The following is a 6,853-nucleotide window of genomic DNA, read 5'->3' as shown; positions in this document are numbered from 1 at the left end:
AAAACACTCCACAGAAGGTCTTTATTACTCTAAAAGCTCTGGAGATTTTGTTGTTTTAGCACAAGCATGATTTCATTCCTGTCTACAGCTAATCATAGAATTACCTAATCAAATACAACTGATGCTATTGTTGCAGAGTCCATTTGAGACTAGTAGTAAAGATGGCTATAGAGATCTTGTCTACATTATTCAAAAGTGAGCCTACCAGCTACTGCTACAGATGGGTCTTGTGCCATAGGAGCAAAAGCCTGCACTCCTCTAGAATTAAACCAGATAGCCACCTCAGTTGTAAGAGTGCAGAGAATTGATATAAACCACCTGTTTCCCAGAGGCTGCCCTCTACTCTATGACAAAAACCCACAAAATCCAGTTATCCCAAATGCTGAAATGAGAGATGGGCCGGGTTGAAATTAAAACAGCTATACTCCTCACAAATCAGTTTAGAATACAACCATCCTAAAAACAAACAGCAACAAGAGTATTCACATCCCTCCTGAATCTGATCTTGTGTGAAAAGTTTCACACAAACAAGTCATCTTGAACATGTGCCTTTGATGAGACCTTCTTGTCCTGGACTTTGCTTTTGCAAATACGTTCTTGTTGCTGCTCTACCATTTTGAGCAGGTGGTAGCTCAAGTGCCATCAGTTCCTGTACTTTAAATAATTCTCCTGTGTACTTGGGATGCAAGCAGGTTTGCGGTTGTGGGGGGCAGATATGTAATAAAGAGGTAAATGTTGCAGCAACACAGGATTGATAACAGGTCTTTCTTGGAATGCAAGTGTGTTTCATGAATAGCTCAAACCTTTCTTGGGTCCAGCAGGCTGAATAGCTCACCTAGCATTATCATTCCAACATAAGCCTGCAACTCAACTGATTTTTTAAAGAACAGATTTGGTTTAATTAAAAAGACCCCAGGCGATTGTACCTAGCTTGCAGCTGGAAGTGTTATCGGGAGCTACACATATATTATTGAAAACCGCCATCACGCCCAATTCTTATAACTCCTAGTCAGCATAACTAGTGGGGTTGTGGAAGTTATTCTTTATCCCTATTTTGTAGGAAATCAGCTCTAATAAACTGCGATAGTTGATAATGATAATAAAGTAATAGTTAATGATGGAAATTCAGAACTTAGTCCTGAATTTGGGTTATAAGCCAATGCATGCACGAATCCGATCCCTTACCCACATTTTAAGCTGAACTGCTGAGTATACCCAAGTTGGGTATAGTCTATAACAACTAAATCACTTTTATTCATGAGCCATGTTGAATAGTTCAGGTCCATCATATGGAATCTTTACTGAGAGATGTGCATTAACCAATTTTATAATTGGTTTGTCATTCTAAATACCCGTCTATGGTATCCCTAAGCATCTCTATTCTTCTCAGTACTTCAACACTGATTTTTCTACCAATTTGCTGTCTTCTGAGGAAGAACCCGTCTGAGGAAGTAGACCAAGTCTAAGAAAGCTCAGTCTCAAAGGTGCTAAAGATCCCTTTGCATATTTGCTTTCTTGTAACATTGACTTAATATTTGCAATCAGCTCATGATTCAAGGTTGGCAATGGAATGGTCTTAAATATGTGGGTTCTCATCAAGACGCCAAAAGACATCCCATCCCAACCTTCATTTACAGTCAAAAATAGTTCTGTTAGGTTTGGCATTTTCAAATATTTTTACTAATACGGTATTTTATCCCCCACAGCCAGTGTTAAAGTGAGCTAGTTAAACTGAATATCCACAGGTAATAAATGCTTGTGAGTGACTGCTCAGGCAGCCTTAAAAGTAAGTTTACTGATGCCCTCTCTCTTAGCTTGCAGTTGGCTGCTTCTTTTTCTTCTAGACCACACTTTCTCGGCGAGAGCTTGTTTCGCTTAACATGGCACATGTTGTTTTTTTTTAAAAAAAAACATTATTTACATAGAATGGTATATGCCCTCCCTCCCTAAATAAATTCTTATGTAATGTAAATTCATTGTCTCTGTATTTACTATTTTGCATACTTCAACCCACAACAATTTCTCAAGGAATGGTTTATGAATTAGTATCCCCTCTGTCAGTTTCACAAGTGTTCATAAGCCCATTCTGTTCCTTTTTTTTATTATGCTACCTTTTAAAAGAATGCACAAAAATTCTCTAAACAAACTTTTTTTATCTAGCGTTTTCCCCCAATCCATATTCTCGCATGCAGTTTCTGAGTTGAAAACTGCATTGTAACAAATTGCAGAGTACAAAAAAGAGCCTGTGTTTGGATTAATTCAGAAGTGATAGGTGATAACTTTGCTTAGTTATTTAGGAGAAGGAATTAGGACAATTCACTTAAAAATATGGACCGAACAAAATTCTGTAATATTTGTATTCCCAAATACTTTGGACATTTGTGTACTATTTTGTGGTGGTATTCTGGTTTCTCTTTGTCTATCTCCTATTCTTGTCCATCATTTGTTTTGTGGGGTTGTTGCACACCTTTATCATTCTTAGCAAGTGACCTTGTAATAAGACACACTTATAGTGATCACTCGGTCTCCTTTTAAACCCCTGTTCATGGATCCTTTATCTTTCATTGCAAGGTTTGCATTTAAGAGAATAAACAGCTTTGCTTCCCTGAGACAAGGAATATTTCCAGATCTGAGATGGTGATATTTTTGTGTGATCACCCAGCGTAATTTAAGGAATTTTATGGAGGAGTCTGTGGCATTGCCGATTTGTAACCCTCCTCTGTTTTCCTACTGCTGTTTCCATCTTTTTTTTCTACTACTACCAAAAAAAAAGAGTTCATCAGGGAATGATAAGTAGGTTAACCTGCACAATGGCCTTTAGACTGATAGCACTCGAGCTGTATACTAACAAGCAGTGTGTAGGTCTCCTTGATTTATGGTAGGGTCCATGACATTGTTCTCCTTATCTGCACGTCATGTTCCTCATTTTGTCATTTGTTTGCTGATGGCAAATGGCTATTCTAGTAACTGGGTGTGGATGTTCCTTTTCCTTGACCGTTTGCATGCAGTGAGACTCCTTCATAGCTCATGTGTACACTTCCTGTTTGTAGGAGCACATAGAGACACTAGAGTTAGGGGTTGTTCCCACTTAAGATTTGAAACGATTTAAAATACAACGTTTTTAATAAAATCGATTCAAAATAACACTGTTCTTATCCCGCTATCTGAATCGCTTTGTTCATCGTTCCCATCTGGTTATTTAAATTGACGTTTTTACCTGCAAGCGTTCCTACTTGGCATGAAATCGGTGTTTAAATAAAGCGATTCTTCTCCTCCATACCTTATTTGGAGCTGTCAATCAATAGTACGTCAGAATGACGTAACGTTAATCCGGAATATTTGGAAGCGATTTATCTTTTGGCATCGTTTCCATTTCATTGACTGTTTGTGAATTTAGCGAATTTAGAAAACCCAAGCTCTTTCCAGAGGAACTATGGGATAGGTTTTGCATGACAGCATCCCCTCTTCATGTCTCTCAAGACAGCCAGGGAGAATCCCTTCAGAGAGCACAGAGATCAATGAAGGAGGCTGCTGGAAAAGCAGGGAGGGAGCACTCTTCCCAAAGATTCTCTTTCCAGGGTTGGAGGAGAAGGCAGATTCCATTTGAGAAATGGAGGGAGAAAGGCTCTATCCCCCCCCCCCCAGTTGATCAGAGCCCTTCCTTGCCTGGGCGAGATCAGATGCCTCCTCGCGAGGAGCCTTCCCTTCCCTGTCTGGGCGAGATCAGAGCCCAAGCGGGCAGGGAATGCCTCTTCAAGAGGAGCCTTCCCTTCCTGCCTCTCCTCCGTTAGAGATGGGCTCTCCCCACACAGAGGGGAGGTTGCAATCCACCGGCAGATGCAGGCGCTTGAGCAGCCGGGACTTCAGGCGCTTAAATCGCTGAAGAGATTAAGCGCCTGTAAACCATTAAAATAAAAAATAAAAATAATCCTTATCTCTTATTGAAAGACCACAGCGGACAAAGGGGTGAGGGAAGCAAAAATGGCCACAGCCATGACGGATGGGGACAGAAAGGGCAACTCCCCCAAGGCCAGCCCCATCGCACTCGGCTCCTCCCATCCATCTAACCCGATTTCAAAGGTTGTCGTTCCTATTTAAATGCTCCGGTTCCTAACTCGAATCAAGGGAAAAACGTAGGTCGGACCCTAGTGTTTTTTTAACACGCGTTAAATGAGGAAAACTCGATTTAAATTTTTATCCTGCTCTACGATTCGATTTGTAGTGGGGACGATTGCGGGTTGCTCTAGAACCGTTCTAGGTTTAAATCGGATCCTAATAGGAATGCCACTCCTTGGATTCGATTCAGAACGCGGGGTTTCACCTAGTGGGAACAACCCCTTAGACTCAGCTTTTCATGAAAATGACAGTTTGGCCAAGAATGCTGAAATTATACACTCTTATTATTTTACTTAAACCCATATCTGCCATTTTAGTTGATTTTTTTTCCATCTAGTCATGGTGAAAGGGAAGTTATGAAAGATTGTAAGAATTGTAAATGCTGCTCAGCCCTTCTCTCCCCACCTTCACCTTTTCAGATTTTGGCAAAAGCATGCCATCCAGTAGACTTCACTTTCAGTCCTATTTTCAAAGTAATAAGAACTGTTTCCATTTGCACACAGAGCTGTTTCCATTTGCACACAGATGTGGTATTCTGTTGAATGATAATTTATCCTCTTGTACAACAGTTCAGTAGAATATAGTATCAGATATCATTCTGGCTCTGCAGACAAGGTACTCATTCCCACTTTCATTTAAACTGGTCTGTGATTCGCCTTCGCTCCGTGTTGGTAAATCGATTCCAAAAGGTCCATTGTTCCCACTATGAAAGCAGATCTTTTCACTATCCCCTTGTAATCACTTTTTTTTGGCACGATTGTTGTCCCTACTAGTTTGCACCAGTCCAAAATGTATATGAATCAAAATGCATATGCAATCAATGTGCATCATCAGTGCTCAGGCAGCCCGGCTTTGGAACTATATATGGCCTCACTTCATTGTGATTGAAACCGATCACAATAGGATCAAAACAGGTTTGAAATGGGAATGTCACATAACACGATCAGCAATTCGTTTTAAATTTTAGTGGGAAAGCAGCCAGAGTGAATCAAAAGCATGTTCATTTGTACCTGTTTTGTTTACTGTAATTCTAAGACTCACTCTAAGAAATAAAATAATATAACAAGGACTGGGGCAAAGAAAATAAGACGTACATAAAACAAAAGGCTGTTGCATCAGAGGAGAAGATAAAGAGATGGATCATGCCCCATCAGTTGGCCCTTCCTCAATCTCTAGCTTGTTTTTTCAAAGAAATAGTACTTGCTTCTCCTAAATCACTCCAAAAGCTAGGATGCTGAATTCTGCATCCTTTTACAGTTGACAGCTAACTGTTGGCAATAATTGTTCTAGTTTAGTTAACCTAACATGCATCCAAGGCCCACCAGGTTCAAAGTCTGCAAAGTTTCTATTCTGTTACTGGAAAACTGAGTGAATGAAGCTATCTGGTATAGACCAGATCATCAATGTTGTCCCTGCATGTGTCTGTGTATTTTTTCAGCAGAGAAAATGGAGCCCTCTGTACAGAAGAAAGCCTTGTTCAGTTATTGTCTTCCACTAAGAGGTCTGCCCAGGCTTCAAGAAAATTATCATCTGGAAAGGATACACAGCCTTTCCTTCTGTGCAAAGAGAAGGAAAATACTCATAATTCAACAATAAAGTGAAAACATGGAGCAGGCTACTGATGCAAATACAAGCTAGAGACAGCTCATGCGGGCCGGACTTTGCTGGTATTATTTACCTGCGGTGAAGGACTTGCAAAGAATGAGTGGCTGTGACCTAACAGAACAGGGGCACATGGGGCCATTGGAGGAGAACAGCCATCCACCCTCAGAAAGAGAGAAAAGGCACATTCACTTCAGGAGACGTGTTTCAGGAAACCAAAATGGGAGCAAGCTGGAAACAGAAGTGGAAATTCCCACACAAGAGCCTCTCTCCTGGCTGGGTGTGTTTGTGTTTTTCTTTTCTCAGCTGGGCCAGGCACAGAGACTCAAATGGCATGCAGCCTTCCTGCTGCCAGTGGTTGGAGTTTTCTAGGGGTAGTTAGGATGTGCTTCTTGCCCAAGACAGATTGATGGGGGAATCAAAACTGCATGCCAGAGAAAACTGCCAATTCAAAGCCACATGGATTGTCTGCAGGGTGTGTCTAGCTCCTGTGTTCATCTCAGGAAATGCAAGAAGTGTAGATAATTCCCTCAGAATAAAAAGCACAAGCAAAGGCCTCTCCTGTTGCCATTCTTGTACTGCATACCCTCCAACTGACCTGATTTGACTAGGACAGTCCCAATTAATCTCAATTTTAATCTGTGAAATATTGGTAGGTATGGCACTGTTATCCTCTTGTGTCAAGCTTCTGATACTTTTTCACAGAGCACAAGGACCATCCAATCCAGCCCCCTGCCATGCAGAAATACACAATCAAAGTGCCCCCAACAGATGGCCATCCAGCCTCTGTTTAAAAACCTCCAAAGAAGGAGACTCCAGCACACTCCAAGGGAGTGTGTTCTACTGTCAAACAGCTCTTGCTGTCAAGATGTTCTTCCTAATGTTGAGGCTGAATCTCTTTTCCTGTAGTTGGCATCCAATGCTCTGGGTAGTATTATCTAGAGGAGCAGAAAACAAGCTTGCTCCATCCTCAATATGACAATTTTTCAAATTCTTAAACAGGGCTATCATATCACCTCTTAACCTTCTTTTCTCCAGGGTAAACATACCCAACACCCTAAGTCTCTCCTCATAGGGCATGGCTTCACATTTTGCTTGTCCTCTTCTGGACGCTTTCTCTCCTCATCCCCCAAAT

The sequence above is a fragment of the Sceloporus occidentalis genome, unplaced genomic scaffold, assembly GCF_023333645.1.
Source record: "Sceloporus occidentalis isolate IW3139 unplaced genomic scaffold, rSceOcc1.0.p SCAF_7, whole genome shotgun sequence".
Classification (NCBI taxonomy): domain Eukaryota; kingdom Metazoa; phylum Chordata; class Lepidosauria; order Squamata; family Phrynosomatidae; genus Sceloporus; species Sceloporus occidentalis.
Note: the sequence above shows the minus strand (reverse complement) of the source record.